We start from the raw sequence: 19,777 nt of genomic DNA, 5'->3' as shown, positions 1-19,777 counted from the left end.
GAAAGCCTGAGTAGGCGTCCATGAAACTAAGCAGTGCATGCCCTGCTGTGGAGTCAACCAGCCGATCAATCTTGGGCAGCGGGAAGCTGTCCTTAGGACAAGCCTTGTTCAAATCTGTGTAATCAACACACATCCTCCAAGTACCATTCGACTTGGGAACCATTACTACATCCTCCAAGTACCATTCGGCCGGCCCCAGATGCCTTTTCTTTTGCCGGACCGGCTTCTGCCCCGGCTCAATGTTCAACTTATGCACTGCCACTTCGGGATCTATTCCCGGCATTTCTTCCATAGTATAAGCAAAAACATCTTCAAACTCTCGCAGCAACGCAACCAAGGCATCCTTGGTTTCAGAACCTAGGATGGACCCAATCTTCAATGTCCTCTCCGGACGTTCTGGATTTAAGCAGGTTTCCACTGGGCTCTCTACTGGCTTTAGACGCTCTAGTCCCAAGCTCATGATAGCCATAACTTCATCGGATGAATTCTTCTCTTCTTTGAGAGCTAAGCATCTCCTTTTCTTGCTAGGTAAGAGCATGGACGGCTTGCCCTCTTAGAGGGGCTTTGCCTGTGCCTTCTCTACCTCATGCTTCAACTCACTTATATGGCTTTTCAGTTTCTCGGCCAGCTCATCTTCCATGGCCTTTGGCCGTTCTGATCACTCCTTCCATGATGATGGTTTTAAAGTAGTAAGATAGCATTCTCTTGCCGCCTGCTAGTCTCCATACAACGACCCAATTTTCCCACTATCACACTCAAATTTCATGAGCATCAGATGAGTCACAATGAAAGCTTTGATATGATTTAAGGTAGGTCGTCCGAGGATGACATTGTATGCTGTCAGATCTCGTACTACCAGGAACTTCACGAAGAGTGTTCTTGAAGCTTCTTTGTCTCCAACTCTGACGGGTAAGGTAACCGTCCCCATAGGATGAATTACCCCTCCGCCGAAACCAATGATAGGATGATTAACATGAACCAAATCATTTTCATCAAACTTTAATCTTGAAAGACAATCCGCACTGATGATGTCGGTAGAACTTCCTGTATCAATCAGGATCCGTCTTACACTGAGATTAGCAATCTTCATCTCCACCACCAGCGGGTCGTCATGAGGTGTTCTTATTTTTCCTCGATCCTGCTCACTGACCACTATCTTGGGGAAAGGATCAGCCTCAACCTGATTAGTGAGCATCACCTCGCTGAGTTCCCTCAGATAATTTTTATGGCCGTGAGTTGTAGGACCTCCGGCTGCGAATCCCCCCGAAATTACCATTACCACGTCTTCATCAGTACTTTCGTCATCTTTCCTTCTTCCCTGACGATTATCTTTTTTCTGGAATTTCCTTCCTGACGAGGGTAGATAAGAGTTCATTTTTTCCTTTTGGCCCAAATCCTCCAATGCTCTCTTGAGATGCTTGCACTCATTCGTCTCATGACCACAGTCTTTGTGGAAATGACAGTACTTACTTTTGTCCCTATTTCTGTAGGCATTTTCATCTCTGCCGGCGCTTTCAATTCATGCTGATCTTTGGTTTCCATGAGAATGGAATACTGATCTTTGTTGAACTCTACGGGCTCAACTGAGGTTGCCGGCTCAGATCTCCTACTCCTCTTGGACGAGGTGATCATCGCCCAAGTTTCAGCTTTCTTGGGGAGACTCTTTTTTGGCTGGATTGCCTCTTCAGTTTTCTTCGCCTCCGGCTGTTTGGCTTCTGCACAGACTTTTGTGGCATAGATGAATGCCTCGGCTTCCTTCAGAGCCTCTGTTAAGGTTGTTATCTTCTGCTTCACTAAATCAAACTTAAAGCTGCCAGGTCTTAGACCTCGGATGAAGGCATCAAACGCCACTCCAGCATTCAGATCCTGGATCTGCAATGCTTCCAAATTGAACCACTTCACATAACTCCTTAACGTTTCTTTAGGCCCTTGAACTACGTTTCCTAAATGCATACTTGTCTTCTGCTCTTGACGGTTTGCCATAAATGGCTGGTGAACAAGATACTAAGCTCAGTGAAATTAATCACCGAGTTATGAAGTAAATTGTTGAACCAAATCTGCGCCACTCCCTTCAATGTGGCCGGAAAGTTCTTACACCATGTAGCGTCATCAACACCGTGGACGTACATCTGGTGTTTGTAAGCTGGCAAATGATCGTCTGGATCTGTTGTACCATCAAAAGGCTCGATCGTCGGGAGCTTAACCTTTGGGAAAGGAGGAGACTCCATGATTCTGACCGAAAAGGGAGTCGGCCAATTAATCTGGAGTGCCCCCGCATGTCCCTCAGTGGGTATGTGCTCCCGGTGGTACTCCTTTCAATACCGGGTTTGAAGAGGTATTGGCGACGGCCTGACGCCTGTACACCATAGGTTGAACCAGTATTTTTTCTTGCCTTGGCTGAATGGCCAAAGGTCCATGACTTCTTCCTGCTGTCTTAGATGGAACTCTCAAAGACGGGTCCTTCATGTAAGGAGTAGAACCTGAGGCTGAACGCTGAAATGTTGCAGCCCTCCTGGCCTCCAGAAAGTCCCTAGCATCTGTCTCCATCATGCGACCAGTGGGAGGAATGTTATCTCCTGGACGGACTACCAGCTTCCAGTCTATCTTCCTCCTTGGCTCACTGACAGATGGCTGCTTTCCCTTAGAAGGTGGCCTGGAGAACCCTAGCCGTGGTGGCCGGATAGTCCCTGGACGACCTTCTTGAGACTTTCCCTTGAGCGGCTCAGCAGCCTCTCTTCCTGGACTTATCTGAAAAAACAGCATGTTGTTCTTAATTTGCTCTTCCATAACAGCGGCCATCCTGGTCTGGAAGTCATTTAAGACAGTCTCCAGATGACCAGTTGTCACTGGACGATCAAGATTCTCCTGGATGACAGGGGTCCCACTTCTTCCCTCGAGATGAATGGCAGCATGGTGCATGTCCCGTCCTCGGGGTGGCCTCTCGTCATCCACTGTATCCTCTACTTGAATTCTGAAACTTCCATTCCCAGCAATGTTTGATGAGTGACAATCAATCATTGTTGCGTCTCCCCACAGACGGCGCCAAATGTTACGTAGTATGAAACTAGTAATTTAATACAACAACTCCCAATAACAGGTTCTTAATTTGGAGACTCGTGCAACAATGATTGGACTCGAATCCCGATACTGAGCTCCGACTAGCCACCTGCAAAAAAGGGACCACCCTGGATGTTTGGGTGGTATTTCCCCCTCCGATGCTTAAGTCAGATATCAGGGATATGAAGGAACTTTTAGAGAGAGAAAGTAGAGAGAGAGAGAATTTATGGCAAAATAACAGTACTATACACTGAAAAACGTACCTTTCCCCTGATTTCAAGGACTATTTATACTGTTTGAAATGACTGTTATACCTTGATGTCACCCTAATTTGACAGCATCTGATTGGCTAAGCAATGAAATGGTGACACGTGGCAGGTATTGATTGGTCATCACACCTCACCTTTATGCAGGAGTATAAGATGCTTTAGCTGGGCCTAAGTACAGGTTTGGGCCATAAGAGTGGTTTTAGTACATCTTTTTCCTCAGAAAGGTGTACTTTAGCCCACATAATTTTCTGACCCATGTACTTTACCTTCATAAGCTTGCGCCACATGTAAGGCTAGGATGAAGCCACATGTCATCTTCGTAGCCTTTGATTTTTAGGCTACAATAGAAAGGACTCAGTAAAGATGAAACGCTCACACCAAAAACTTATTTTCCTTCTCTCTTATTTCATCTCCTCTGTGTTCGTCAATCTGTTTCTGCAATTTTCTCCAACATGAAATCCAAATTTTCCCCTTGTTTCTTCATCAAAGTTTTAGATCTCTTCGAGTTATTGAATTTAGGCTCAAAAATTTCTTCAATCAGAGTTCGGAGCTAGGAGTTATACCCTTTGTAAGTTTGGTGTTATTGCTGAACTTTTTGATGTGTTGCTGCTGTGCGTGGGTGTTAGTGTTGTTGCTATGCGGTGGTGCAGGGCCATTAATGTTAAGTTTTGCTGAGTTTCGAATTTCATTGGCAGGTAGAAATTTGGGGTTTTAATTATTATCTTATTTCATCAATTGCAATATGATTTACATGCTATTAGTTGTTAATGATTTTCACAAGTACAGTTGAACTTTTAATTGATTTTTAAAATCAGTTTTGTTGCAAGATAATATCATCTAAGCTAAACTTATCAAACTAAATTTATTTATGAAAACCTAAATTAGTTTATATATCTATTATTATCATTATTATTATTATTATTATTATTATTATTATTATTATTATTATTATTATTATTATTATTATTATTATTATTATTATTATTATTATTATTATTATTATTATTATTATTATTATTATTATTATTATTATTATTATTATTATTATTATTATTATTATTATTAATGTTTTGATTTGAAGATATAAACGAGATTCTTGTTAATGACTTTATATTCTTAATCAATTTCAGAATTTCAAAGTGGAGATTTTAGCGATTGATTGATCATGTTATTTCCCTAGGAAAACTACAAGAGGGGGGGTGAATTGTAGGTGTAGAAATAAACGTAACTTTTTGCGGAAATTTAAACTTAAACGAATAAACAAGCTAGAGGAACACAAAGGATTTTTACGAGGAAAAACTTCTTGGGCCCAAGAAGAAGAAACAACCTCGACCACTAGGGATTTTAAACTCAAATCTTTCACTAATTAGGCCAAACAACTTTGTTACAACCTAATTCTAACTCGAGCCACACCTTGAGTTCCTAAACTCAAGTTCCTGAGCCACTGTTCCCTTAACAGTAGTTCCTCTCAACTTCACTCGAAGTTTTCTCACTCTTACAAGATTTACTCAAAGCCTCTCTCTTACAGAACTTCACTCAAAGTTCATTTACCCCAAAAACCAAAATACAATTGATCGAAATAAGCTTATGCTATGTTTGGATAGCAAGATTTCATTTCAAATCCTGGATTTGAATGAAATCTATTGTTTGGATAGCATGGAATTTGAAATTATGAAATTTGTTCAAATTTATCAAAAGCCTATATTAGTAGAATTTAAAATTCAAGCTATTACCTTGTCATTTGAAATTCTCTCTCATACATATTCCAACTCCATGAATAAACCCACACTTTCTAATATTTATTTCTCTCTCCTTAAGTAAACCCACATTTTTTCTCTCTCCTCCATCAAACCTCTATTTTTCTCTCTCTATCAAACCCCCTTTACAAAATAGTGATTAGGAATTGAAATACAAACTTTTAAATTCCATATTTCAATTTTGAACGTGGATATATTTTAGCCACAACTCCTAAAGATTAGGAGTTTCTTGAGTTTTATCCGAAAATCAGTTTAAATACCAAAACAGTTTTATTATTAAAAATGAATTTTAATCTTTAAGAAAATATTATCTTTTTAAATAAACTTTTCCTAAAAACCGGATAATATTTTTCCTATCTATTTCGAAAAACAAAATCTTTTCTTTAAAAAGATTTTCTATTTAAAAACTGATTTTCACTTAAGTTAAACTGATTTCCTATTATTTAGGCATGACTTACTCAATTCATTATTGTACCGTTAACTTACAGCACGCCTAAGTCTAGTTCCTTTATAAACCAAGTTCCTTTAACAGATTCGTTTAGTGCCACTTAGTTTGTTCCTTAGAAAGGAACAAACTCTCATTCTCAAATAAAACTTAATAAGATTTATGATGCGGAAATACAAACAATTTGTACAAAACCTATTCCCAAGAACACCCTAAAAATACTATAATGAATCTACAGGAGGGAGTTAAATTATTATACCTTTGTAGCGTGCCTCGTTGATGTTAACTCTAGAATCTCAAGTGAAATCCATCCACAAGTAGTCCACCACCACAATGAAGATTAGAATTTTAGATTTGCTAGAACCTTAAAACAACTAATTGTTTTGATATAATACTCTCTTGTAAAATTTTAGAGAACAAAAGTTTCTCACTTTTTCCCACTATTCACGGCCAAGCAAAAGCATGTATATATTGAATCATCTAATGATTCTTCCTATATATACTTAGTATGTGCATACAATCTTTATAAGAAAAGGAGGATACAATGCTTTCCTTACTTAAGGGCTATCAATTATCACATGATTGATTTTGTTACTCATTTAATTAATTGATTCCAATGAATCAAAGATTAACCTGATCAATTTTCCCTATAATTGATATTTTACTAAAATAAGAAGATATTTACATTATCTCATTTTATTTTAGTAATAGAGTAGTTATTTGTATTATCAAATAATATTAGTCTCCAATAGACTAATTAATCGACATTGTAGTTTAGGTGTGACCCTGTAGGTCCAAACAAGTTCAGTAGTAAATATTAAATCATTTATTAATATTACAAGTCAAGATTGGCTTCTAGCAAAACATCATGACTACCTAAACTATATTGGATATAATTAATAATTAAAAACTTTTGAGTTATGCACTTGATCGTAGGACATACTCCAACAAAACTGCCACTGTTCCTTACCATCCTTACTTTGTTCCTTTACAATGGAACTAGAAAATAAAACGCCTTGCTTTTATTCTTCTTGATCCAATGCTTGCTCCAGTATCAACTTATAGAAACTTCTTTACTTAGCCTTTGAAATCCTCTCTTGACTTCTTCCTTGACTTCGTATTCTCCTAGTTCCTTTCATTGATACCTTAAAAATCATACACTTAAACAACTCATTAGTTCACTACTTAGTTTGCATATTTGTTTCTTTGTCATCATCAAAACTAGGGTTCAACAATTTCCCCCTTTTTGATGATGACAACAAAGGTACAAACTAAGGCAATAACAAATAAATATAAGTGAATGAAAATAAAACATAAAAGAAAATGAAAAATAAAACAAATTAGTAAGTACTAATATTGAATTTTGATTTTTCATTTACCTTAACCTATTTTTGATTTTTCATTTACCTTATCCACATTTTTAATTTTTTAATTTTTCAGATTTTTTAGATTATGTACAGTTTGTTCCTTAAATCCTTTCCCCCTTTGTCATCCTCAAAAAGAATAGACTCGCATGATTGATGAATTGATTTAACACCTTAAGACCAATATGCAAGCACCATTGTGGTTAAGTTAGAATCAAAAAGAGTAAACTTGCTCAAACATCAATCACATAATACTAGCCATTCCAAGGAAGAAATTATGCAAACATTAAAACAAGACATAATAGCAAAAGTCATTTTATATAGCACTTGTTCCATAACAAAACAAAAAAGAAAAGAAAAAGGATAAACAAAAGTTGTGTTCCTTGAAAAGGAAACAGGAACAACAACAAACAAAAAAAAAACTAAGAAAGGGAAGGGGAATGGTGTTCCTCTACAACCTCTTCTTCAACCACATCCTCAACTTTCTTCATCACCCCATGATTTTCCAACTGTTCCTTCACTCCTCCAAAGCTAGGCCATGTAGTCCATCTTCTTTTGTTGCGCAACACGTATCACTAGATCTTCATAAGACTTAGCATTTGATCAGTTTTAGCATCCAAAGTCCAATGAAGATGATTATAAAATTTTATCATATGTTGTGCAGGAAGACAACATCATTAACCCAGTAAGTCATCCGGAGATCTGTTCCTTACCCTTGGAACAGAGGCAGAGGGGGTTTTGGAAGGAACTGGAGAGGTTTGAGTGGAAGGCTCATCTGTTCCGGAATGGAAACAGAAGGTGAAGGGTGATAAATGGGAGGAAGAAATGGTGGTGTTGGTGGAAGAGTTGTGGAGGTGGAAGCAAAAGGTTAGGTCCTTTATTTCATCCTTAACTGCTCAAAACTGGAAGGAACAGAGAAGGATGAGGGAAATGGAGGTATTTTGTGAAAGGAACAGAGAGTTTGGGATGTGGTGAGTGGTTCCTTGAGAGTGAGGGTCCTGTTCCTCTCTCGAAAGGACTAAAGGGAGTCCTTGTTGAAGGAACAGAACATAGGAGCAATTTTCAACGATGCTCTTCCTCACTCTAGGAACAGAGGGTTAGGCTTTGGCAATGTGTTTGCGCCTCTTTGGTTTGGTTCCTCCGGCTTAGGAACTGTTCTCCAAGATAACATATCATCTTGTTCCTTCTAAGTCAACCTTAGGCATTTTCTTTTCTGAGGAACTGGAGCATTCTTCCTTGAATGAGACTCCTTCTTGGACAGAAAGACCAAGTCCATTTAGATCTTCTCATTCAAGATGTTCCCTTGTTTGACTCCTAGTGGCCAACCGTAAGTCTTACTTCAAAGTGATGAAGAGAGAGTTATCAAGCCCGTACCAATAACACAATATTTCTCAATACAGTGGGTAAGATGTTGATAAGAGAGAGGGAAGTTGATTTGATATGGTGGTCTAACAAAACATGTAACACATATCAAGAGACCCACTTCATTCCTCTTTTCAGTTCGAGGAATGAGTGCTCTCCAACCAAGTTAACAAATTTTGTGAAGGGAGAGAGTAGGTTATGGTTTATTTGTTTTGCCAGCAGTTCCTCCAAAATATTCAAATTTTGTCTTGAGGAAAATTCGGAAAAGAAACAGTTCCTTTCCGTTTAAAATAAAATCAGTTCCTTTGCAAGGAACTTCCCAACTTTCCAATGTGGCTTGATTAAACTTATTTTCTTTCCTCTAACCTCAGTTGTGCAAGTCCATCATTTGTAAAATTTGCACAAAATTCGTCCATAGCTAAGGAACAAGGCATTTTAAAGGCGAATTCAAACAAGAATTCCATGCCTGTTCCTTTAGAATGGAGTTAATTCTGAAATTATACTTTATTTGCCCATTCTAAATCACACAAAAACCCAAACATACCTAGATTCACTTCTTCGACCCGTTTCTTGGAAGAGAAGAAACAGTTCCTTTGGAAGGAACAGGCGTATTCTTCTTCTTCCCCCTGAGTTGTTCCGGGGTTTCTTCTTCATCATCTTCCCCAATTAATTTTCTTCTACGCATGCTCCTTCTGGAGATTCTAATTGTTGTTCTCATGGGGTTTCTTGAATTTGTCGTTTCAAGGGTTTTGGTAGGATAGAAGAATTTTCCATTTTTGAGGAGTTGGTTTTTGGATGTTGGAAAAGGAGAGTTTCTTGAAGTTTTTGCCATGATTTGAGGAAGAGTTTGAGGTTTTTATGGAGTTAAGAGGTGTGAGATTTTCGGATATGGTGAAGATGAAGGTTGGAGGAACACGGTTTCTTTAATGTGAATTAAGGAGGAGTTTTGCATGTAAAGTGTTTTGACACGCGGGAAAAAACAAAAATAAAAAAAAAAAAAGAAAACGAAAAGAGATAAATAGAACAAGATTTAATTAAATCTATTCCCTTTTATTTGGGATTTTTCGGATTTTTCGGATTTTTATATTTTAATTTTTGAAAGAAAATAAATGCTAAGGAACTTGTGCTATAGGAACAACTAATGCTACATATCAATGTCCTTCATATCATGCATGTTTCTTACCTTAGGAACAGTAAGGGGAGTATTATGTGACATTTGTGAGTTGTTTAATTCTTTGAATTCATGTTTATGTTTTGTAACATTCCAATTTGCAATGGTCTTAGGCAATTAAACACAATTATTTTTAGCACACAAAGTCACTCAAATTGATTCAAACATGGGGGAATGACATAGGAACAATCACTTAATTTTTATTAACCCTAACTCAAGCCTTAATTTTTCATATCTATCTCTTTGCAAAGGCTTAGTTAGATATCAGCAATCTGATTCTCAGTTTGACAAAACTCAAGTTTAATCAAACCTTTTTCAACATTTTCTCTTAAAAAGTGATGTCTGATATGTATATGTTTACTCTAGAATGATGCACTGGATCTTTAGAAATACTATAGCACTTGTATTTGTCACAATAAATAGGAACACATTCAAAGTTTATTCCATAGTCACTAAGTTGTTGTTTTATCCAAAGCATTTGAGAGCAACATGCAGCAGCTACATATTCTGCTTCAGCAGTGGATAAAGCAACTGTGTTTTGTTTCTTGGTACTCCAAGAAACTAAACTATGACAAGGAATTGTGCCATACCTGAGGTGCTTTTCCTATTTACAAGATCTCCAGCATAATCTGCATCTGCATATCCTTTTAGTTCGAATGTATCACTTCTTGGATAGTAGAGTCCAAGATCATCTGTTCCTTTAAGATATCTAAGAATTCTCTTCACAGCAGTAGGTGAGACTCTTTGGATTTGCTTGAAATCTAGCACACAAACCAACACTGAAAGCTATGTCTGGACGACTAGCAGTTAGATACAAAAGTGAACCAATCATTCCTCTATATTTGTTTGATCAACACTTGTTCCTATGGAGTCTTCATCTAATCTAGTTGAAGTTCCCATAGGAGTGTGATTTATCTTTGAATTTTCGAGGCCATATTTCTTTAATAGTTCCTTTATGTATTTTTGTTGGTGAACAATTATTCCTTTTCAGTTTGTTTGATTTGTAGTCCAAGAAAGAAATTTAACTCACCCATCATACTCATTTCAAATTCATTCTCATGAGACTTGAGAATTCTTTGCACAATGTTTCATTAGTAGCTCCGAATATGATGTCATCAACATATATTTGAACAAGCAAAATTCAGTTCCTTTAGATTTTAGGAACAAGGTTTTATCAACCTTTCCTCTTTTAAAATTGTTTTTCTAAAAGGAACTTTGATAATCTCTCATACCATGATCTAGGTGCTTGTTTTAACCCATAAAGAGCTTTATCAAGCTTGTAGACATGATTTGGGAGATTATTATTTTCAAAGCCTGGGGTTGTTCAACATATACATCTTCTTTAGATAGCCATTTAAAAATGCACACTTAACATCCATTTGATATATTTAAATCCCATGTAAGCAGCAAATGCAATTAAAATTCTAATGGCTTCTAATCTAGCTACAGGAGCAAAGGTTTCTTCATAATTATTCCTTCTTGTTGTTATAACCTTTTACTACAAGTCTAGCTTTGTTTCTTACAATGGTTCCATATTCATCTAGTTTGTTTCTAAACACCCATTTTAAGCCAATTACTTTTTGTTGTTTAGATGAGGAACTAGATGCCATACCTTGTTTCTTTCAAACTCATTTAATTCAGCTTGCATGGTAATCCAATCAGAGTCAGTTAAGGCTTCTTCATGATTTCTTGGTTCCATCATTGATAGGAACGCATGAAATGCACAAAAGTTCCTTAACTGAGATCTAGTTTGCGTACCTTTGGATATGTCGCTGATTATGAGTTCCATGGATGTGACTTTTGTTGAATCTCCAAGGTTTTGGTTGAAACTCTCTTATAGGAACATGTTGTTCCTCATGAGTTCCTTGAGTAGATGAGGAACTCTGTCAGTTGTTCCTCTGTTAGCCTCGGTGGACTCAGTTCCTTCATTTGAGGAACAGGAACATCTTCTCCTCCTTGAGGAACAGGAACTCATTGATGTTATTTTTCAATTCCTCGTTCCTTTCCTCTTTCACTTCTTCTTCTTCTTGTGAATCTGCTTCTTTACTTGGTTGTCAACCCTATCTCATAGTCATCAACCTGTATGCTTGGATTTATTTGTCAGATTCATCAAAGATTACTGAATGCTTTCTTCAACACACATAGTTCTCTTGTTATATACTCTATAAGCTTTACTATGTGAGGAGTATCCTAAAAATTTGCTTCATCACTCCTTGCATCAAATTTTCCAAGATTATCTTTTCCATTATTATGCACATAACATTTGCACCAAATGTTCTAAAATAGGTGATATTTGGTTTCTTTCCAAAATAAAGTTCATAAGGAGTTTTATTAATGATAGGTCTCATCATGGCACGATTAATTATGTGACAAGCAGTATTAACAGCTTCAGCCCAAAAGTTCCTTGGAAGTTCACTAGCAATTAACATGGTTCTAGACATTTCCTCCAAAGTTCTATTTTTCCTTTCTACAACACCATTTTGTTGTGGTGTTCTAGGGGCAGAAAAATTATGATCTAGGCCATTATCTCTGCTTAAGTCATCAAATTTATAATTTTCGAATTCTTTGCCATGATCTGATCTAATGTGCATTATTTTATGACCACTTAAGTTTTGAACTCTTTTAGCAAAGACAAGGAACTCATCATAAGTTTCATCTTTACTAGTGAGAAAAATAACCCACCTAGAGTAGTCATCTACAATTACAAGTACATACCTCTTTCCACTTCTGCTTTGAATTCTCATGGGTCCACATAAGTCCATATGAATTAATTCTAATGGTTTAGTGGTACTTACAATCGTTTTAGATTTGAAAGAGGATCTTACTTGCTTACCTCGTGCACATGCATCACAAACTTGATCAATATGAAATTTTATGGATGGTAATCCTAAAACAAGATCTTTTGATCTAAGTTTCTCAAGTAATGAAAAGCTAGCATGTCCTAGACGCTTGTGCCAAAGAAGTGAATCATCTTCAATAACACTAAGACAAGTTAAATTGATTTGAGGAACAAGGTCTAGATCCACAATGTATGTGTTCCCTTTCCTTGTTCCTTCCAAGATAACCTTCTTAGTTTTAATGTTGATGATCAAGCATTTTTCTTTATCAAATTTTACAGTATTTCCTTGTCACAGAATTGAGAAATGCTTAATAGTTATGTTTTAGACCTTCAACTAAAAATACATTTTCAATGGAGTGTAGTGGTGACTTACCACCTTACCCATGCAACTATGTTACCTTTCTTATTATCACCAAATGTTACACTTCCACCTTCATAGGTTGTGAGTGAGAGAAACTTGTTTTGTCTCCTGTCATGTGCTTGGAACAACCACTATCGAGATACCATGTGTTGTTCCCCCTCACTCCAACCTGCAAAAATCAACTAAGTGTTAGTTGTAGGAACCCCATCTTTCGTGGGTTCCTGTTCTTGACTAGGATTTGTTTTGACAACCCATTTTTTCTTACTTATTGTCAATTTTTCCCAATCATCTCAGATTTTAGTTGACATTGATTTATGTAATGACCTACCTTCCACAATACATACAAATTATCACTAGGTAGATCAACATATTTCTTTGTCTTGTTCCTTTTCTTGTAGTTTTCAAAACCAAGACCTTCTTCCTCTTGGTCTGTGGTTTCTCAATCCACTTAGGAACTTTCATGATTTTGCCTCTGTTCCTTGCGACAACCAGTTCCTTTTTAAGATTACAGATTGTTCCTTTAAAAATTTTTCTCTTTATTCATTTTTCAATCTCAGATCTGTATCCTTTCAAAGGGTTGATCTTATATCAAAGGAACTCAGAACAGGGACAAATTCCTTCAAGTGTGAAATCTCTAAATTAATTAGATAATTTTCATTTTTCAAACTTTCATAATATTCTTTGATTTTTAAGTTTTTATCAAATAAATCAAAGAATCTTGTTTCAACGTCTGTTCTCATTTTCTTAAGCCATTCTATGTGTTCCTTGCAAACCTTTAGGGCTTGTTCCGTTTGTTTACGTTTTTCACGTTCATCTCTACATTCAAGAATTGCATCATAAAGAAGATCATATATTTCAGCCTAGTTTTACATCTAGTCTGACTCAAGACCATGTTGACTTACCTCAACTTTTTCTTCATCTTCTTTTTCGTCAGTGTTTGCCATGAGGCAAAGGTTTGCTGTTTCTTCAGTTGGTTGTTCCTCTTCTTCTTCCGTCTCTGAATCTCCCCAAGCAGCTATCATAGCTTTGCGCACATTTGCCTTAGAGAAAGGTGCCTTAGATTCTTTGTTCCTTTCAGCAAAGCGTTCCTTGTTCCTTTCTTTGGTTTTGTTATTTTCCCAAAGAGGACATTCCTTGATGAAGTGATCTGTACTACCACATTTATGACAAGCAGCTTTGTTAGAAAATTTCTTAGTTTTACCTTTGAAGTTTCCATTCTTCATGTTCCTGTACATCTTTCGAAATTTTCGAACCATGAGGGCTGCTTCTTCTTCTTCTGAATCCGAATCATCTTCATCATCTGCTTTGAGAGCAATTGATTTTGATTTGGAGCTTTCACCATATCAGTATCAAGGTGAAGCTCATGAGTCATAAGTGACCCTGCCAGCTGTTCTAAGTTGAACTTAGTGAAGTCTTTTGTTTCTTGAAGAGCAGTGACTTTAGCCATCCATCTGTCCTTAGGAAGACTCCTAAGAACCTTTCGAACCTGTTCCTCAGATGAAATAAACTTTCCAAGAGAAGCCAACTCATTAATAATGTTAGTAAAACGAGTAAACATGTCTCGGATGCTTTCTTTGGATTTCATGCAGAACAGTTCATATTGATTCATAAGTAAATCAATTTTCGATCTTTTAACTTCATTAGTTCCTTCTTGGGTTACTTCTAGTAAATCCCATATTTGCTTTGCGGATTTGCATCCCATGATCCTATTATGTTCATGGGGTCCAAGTCCACAATGCAACAGTTTAATAGCCATGGCATTTACTTCCATTTTTTCAAAATCAGATTTGTCATAATCAGAGAGGGGTTTTAGAGTTACCTCATTTTTGTCATTTGTAGTTGTGACTTCGAAATCACCAACTTCAATGACTCTCCATACCTGATATTTTCAGCTTTGATGAATATCTCCATGCGGTTCTTCCAATAGTTGTAGTACTTCCCATTGAACATAGGAGGCCTTTGAGTGGAATAACCTTCTTCAAGTTTCTCGGTGGTATTCATTGTTCCTTGGATCTTTTTCTCAATAGGGTTTCCTATCTTACGTGAGTTCTAGCTCTGATACCAATTGTTATTTCCTAGGAACACTACAAGAGGGGGGTGAATTGTAGGTGTAGAAATAAACGTAACTTTTTGCGGAAATTAAAACTTAAACGAATAAACAAGCTAGAGGAACACAAGGGATTTTTACGAGGAAAAACTTCTTGGGCCCAACAAGAAGAAACAACCTCGACCACTAGGGATTTTAAACTCAACTCTTTCACTAATTAGGCCAAACAACTTTGTTACAACCTAATTCTAACTCGAGCCACACCTTGAGTTCCTAAACTCAAGTTCCTGAGCCACTGTTCCCTTAACAGCAGTTCCTCTCAACTTCACTCGAAGTTTTCTCACCATCAAGCTTCACTCAAAGCCTCTCTCTTACAGAACTTCACTCAAAGTTCCCTTACCCCAAAAACCAAAATACAATTGATCGAAATAAGCTTAGTGGAATTAGAGTAAGAAAGCAAAGAACAAATGGCTATTATGAGAGAATGAAGGCACTGACACTTAATTAGTTAAACTCACTTAATTACTTAGTCAGACACATTTGGAACTTATTTAGACTTCAATATTTATAGTGAAATCACAAAGAACGTGGGAGTTAAAATTAGATTCATGTTAAGTCCATTAACCCATGATGTTCCTTCCCCTAAGGAACACGTTTCTCAATCATGTCCCATGATCCCATGATCTCATTGAACGTGGATATATTTAGCCACAACTCCTAAAGATAGGAGTTCTTGAGTTTATCCGAAAATCAGTTTAAATACCAAAACAGTTTTATTATAAAAATGAATTTTTAATAAACTTTTTCCTAAAAACCGGATATATTTTTTCTATTATTTCGAAAAACAAAATCTTTTCTTAAAAAGATTTTCTTTTAAAACTGATTTTCATTAAGTTAAACTAATTTCCTATAATTTAGGCATGACTTACTCAATTATATTTACCGTTAACTTACAGCACGCCTAAGTCTAGTTCCTTTATAAACAAGTTCCTTTAACAATTCGTTTAGTGCCACTTAGTTTGTTCCTTAGAAAGGAACAAACTCTCATTCTCAAATAAAACTGCCACTGTTCCTTATATCCTTACTTTGTTCCTTTACATGGAACTATAAAATAAAACGCCTTAGCTTTTATTCTTCTTGATCCAATGCTTGCTCCAGTATCAACTTATAGAAACTTCTTTACTTAGCCTTTGAAATCCTCTCTTGACTTCTTCCTTGACTTCGTATTCTCCTAGTTCCTTTCATTGATACCTTAAAAATCATACACTTAAACAACTCATTAGTTCACTACTTAGTTTGCATCTTTGTTTCTTTGTCATCATCAAAACTAGGGTTCAACAGATCAGATGGTCTTAGTTATGATATTGAAATAAGTTTGAGGGGTTGGTATTAAAAGGTTTTATTAGAATAGCTTATGTTGTTGAGCATTGTTGGTATCATTTAGAAAATCATAACTAGCTCATAAGGTTTAACTTGATTACTATCTATTTGAAGAACGGTCGTTGATTATGTTATTGTGTTGGGTGAATTATTTTGGAGTTCGAGCTGGAGTTGAAGATCAAGATTATCATAAATGTTCTTGGAGGTTGCATATAGTTGTGCTTGAATATGACGTAACCTTTATGTTCAGTAAAATCTATTTAAATGCATGTGTGTGCATTATATTGAATTTTAGATATCATATATCGTTTATAGTCATGGCCATAGTTATAGATGCATCTTCATGTGTGGATTTGTGGAATATGACTTTGTTATGCTATTAGAATTGTTCAGAAATATGTGTGTTTCTTGGAATACAATTTGAGTATGATAATGAGAAAATGATTTCGAAATTGTTTTAGCTGGCTTAGTTTATGAACTAAGATGAATAGTGGGTAAGGTACAGGCGGAGGAAAATGATCGTATATGAGTTAAGACCAGATAAGGTCGAATATTGTGTTATGTTATATTATGTTAAGTTTCTGCCTGTGCTTGCCAGCGATTTCTGTAATGTGATTAAGCTATGCCGGCGATATATTTTCAATAATGAATTTTTTTTTCGAACAATTACCAAGTTAGTTTCTGATATGAAAAATGTTTACGAACCAAAACCGTTTTGACGGACTGAAGTAAAGTTATTGAGTTTTTCGCTCATTTTAGTTTTGTTTTTTTTTTGTATTTTCTTCTGTAATTTGCAGGTTTGTGTTGGGAGCTCACAGTGCATTGGAAGTAAAGAGTTGGTTATTAAATTGTAGATATCCAAGTGATTCAAAGGTTGTATTTGGATGTATTCAAGTTCTTAGTGAAAGATTTAATATTCTATTGTTTTGGGAATCTAGTAATTAAGGTATTATGTAATCTGTTATTTGGTTTTGAAGTTATTATGTTGTGCGTGGGCCCATAACTCACAGGTCCAGGATCGTTTTATAGTTATGTTTTTCGCTGCGAATGAATATAATTCAAAGGTTATTAAGTGTTAATTGAGATTCATGAACGATAAGTGGGATTAGCTAGCAGCTCGGAAGTGCGGGCTGTTACACTAGCGCACCACCAGACGCACGGTTGTGTATGGTCCTAAAAGGTTGTTACACTGCATCGCGTGCTTTTTGTTGATTTAGTCTTCGTAATGGTCGATCTTATGTATGGTCCGTTTGTCTTCACATTAAAGCATGGGCATTTAAGGGCTCACATCTAAAAAACATAGTCTTTCGTGCATGCTTGAGTCTGTCCCAAAAAAATGCATTTAGAAAATTGGTCATGGCATAGTTAGAATCATCATGCATGTCTACCTTCTCCCCGATGCTCAACTAATCTTCCCTATCAATTCTACTCAGTCATATCAAAAATCAATCCTACACACTCTTCTATTTGACTCTTTTTGAAAACATTTACTAATCACCTACTACATATTAAAAAAAAAATTCAAAATTAATCCATCATCTTTTCCTAATAAAATATAAAAACAAGGGGTTCCTTTCAAAAACAAATTTTTAAGCCTAATCCAAACACCTTCATTCAGTCTAATCCAATAAACCTAATCCACTTGCATTCATTTCAGGTCAATATGTATTAGAGTCCATTTTCCATCCATTATTAGGTTGTAACACCCCAATAATTCTCTCTTTTTCAAAAATACTTTTCAAATATAAAACTTAGAGAATCATCAAAGCATTATCGCCCGTGTAATAACGTATCGGCTTATTCAAAATTTTACAGCGAAAAATATATAATTAAACTTGTGGAATTGAAATATAATAAATAACAAAATAACTTTAAAACTAAAGAACATTGTTAAATTTAACTTCAAACCAAACTTAAATATAAATGTAACTATTAAAACAATAATTATATCAATGTGCTACATAAGCTCTCCATTCTCGAAACCCCAAGATGCATCATCTGCACATCCGTAGATGTCAATGCACTAAAGAATCTGCTCACCAAGAATGGGTCATCACATGATTAGTAAGGCAAAGTCATGATCAACACATACAAACAAAGCACGTAGTCAGCAAAGCTGAGTACTACATTATAATAAATAAACATTCCTAACATGATACTGATAAATATTAAGCAAGGACCACTAGTGAAAAAAAGCCTATCTGATGCGGTCTCAAAATCGGGCTTACAGATGCGGTTTTGGTCCGCATCAAATGGGTGCGCAGCAGCTTTGAGAAATAATCTGATGCGGTCCAAAACCGCCAGATTCATTAGAATCTGATGTGGTTTTGAATAGGACCGCATCAGAAAGTACGGATAGGGTTTTAAAAAAATGACAACAACAAACACATATCAACAGCAATAACAGTACCAGAAAACAACCAAAAACCTAACCAAAACATTGAGACGAATTAACAGGACGAACTGATCAATAAACAAGGCGAATTTACAGCAATTAAACATTAAAAAATAAATTAAAATTCAAAAAAAAAACCAGATTTGTAAACTAAATTAAAGAACAAATATGATACAAACAAAAAATAAACTAGATTATACAAATTAATTCATTCTTTGTTTTACTTTCAAATTATTCAAATTGATTCGATGAGCACGACGAGAGGAGGGAGGGCGAGGGATGAATTTAACGAGCACGACGAGAACGGCGACGAATTCGACAAGCACGACGAGAGCGACGATGAATTCGACGAGAAGACAAATTCGACGAGAAGAGAGATGAGGTGTTCGTTGTTGCGGTGTTCGTTGAGAGGAGGGAGGGCGCTGCAGTTTGAATTCGATGAGAAGGGAGAGGAGGTGTTCGTTTTTGCTTTGGATTAACGATTAGGGTTGAGTGTTTGAGTGAGGAGAAAGAGAGGAGGGCGTCGTGGTTTGAGAGAGAGGAGGGAGTGTCGTGGTTTGAGTGAGGAGAGGAGAGGATCGGAGAGGAGAGGGGAGGGGAGAGAGAAGGATTAGGGTTTGAGAGGGCGGCAAATTGGGTTGGGGTTATGGGGGTTATAAGGAAAATAAATCGGCAGTAGAGTAATGGGCCAGACCAGCGCATCTCGGATTTTTTTTAAAAAAAATTGAGAAAATCTGATGCGGTTATAAGAACCGCATCAGATTTCAACAAAATCGCATTAGTTTTTTAATCTGATGCGGTCCACAAGAGGACCGCATCAGATTTTCTTCCCAACTTACCTTCTTATCTTTTTTAATTGATTTTCTAATGCGGTTTTGTAAAAATCGCATTTGTTACTAAGTGACAGATAGGGTTTTTTCCACTAGTGGACAAATAAAAGCATAACAATATAACAATCTGCAGATAACTTTTACTGAACTAAACTTTAACAATCTTTTTATTACTTTGATGGAATAGTCATTGGACCAAATGTTTCATTTAAAAACCAGCCTTCACCTAGGATGACGAAATGCGGGTGCGACTGCATATTCCATAATGACCTACGATATCGAGGAACCTTTTCAAGAAAAATAGGAACAGTGATCAATCCAATTCCTAGAAAAAATCATGGCACGACCACCATGTACCGCAACTCCTGATTGTCCAACTTCAGACGTGCACCAATCTAAAGTTTATTACTATCTAAATTTCACTTTACATGATTAACCGATTATTACTTGTTATGACACACAAAGCAATACAGATAATATATAATTAAGCATTCAGAACT

At 36.3% G+C, this 19,777-nt stretch overlaps 1 long non-coding RNA gene across 1 annotated transcript; it reads left to right on the top strand.

The window, feature by feature from the left end:
* The first annotated feature begins 15,803 nt into the window (after positions 1-15,803).
* On the top strand, positions 15,804-17,131 carry LOC125498445 (uncharacterized). Its single transcript, XR_007275435.2, has 2 exons — positions 15,804-16,285; positions 16,850-17,131. It is a non-coding gene; the product is annotated as an uncharacterized LOC125498445 (long non-coding RNA).
* Positions 17,132-19,777: the final 2,646 nt, after the last annotated feature.

Source organism: Beta vulgaris, chromosome 6, assembly GCF_026745355.1.
Source record: "Beta vulgaris subsp. vulgaris cultivar EL10 chromosome 6, EL10.2, whole genome shotgun sequence".
Classification (NCBI taxonomy): Eukaryota; Viridiplantae; Streptophyta; class Magnoliopsida; order Caryophyllales; family Amaranthaceae; genus Beta; species Beta vulgaris.
The sequence above is the reverse complement of the archived record's forward strand: the minus strand, read 5'-3'. Positions and strand labels throughout refer to the sequence as shown.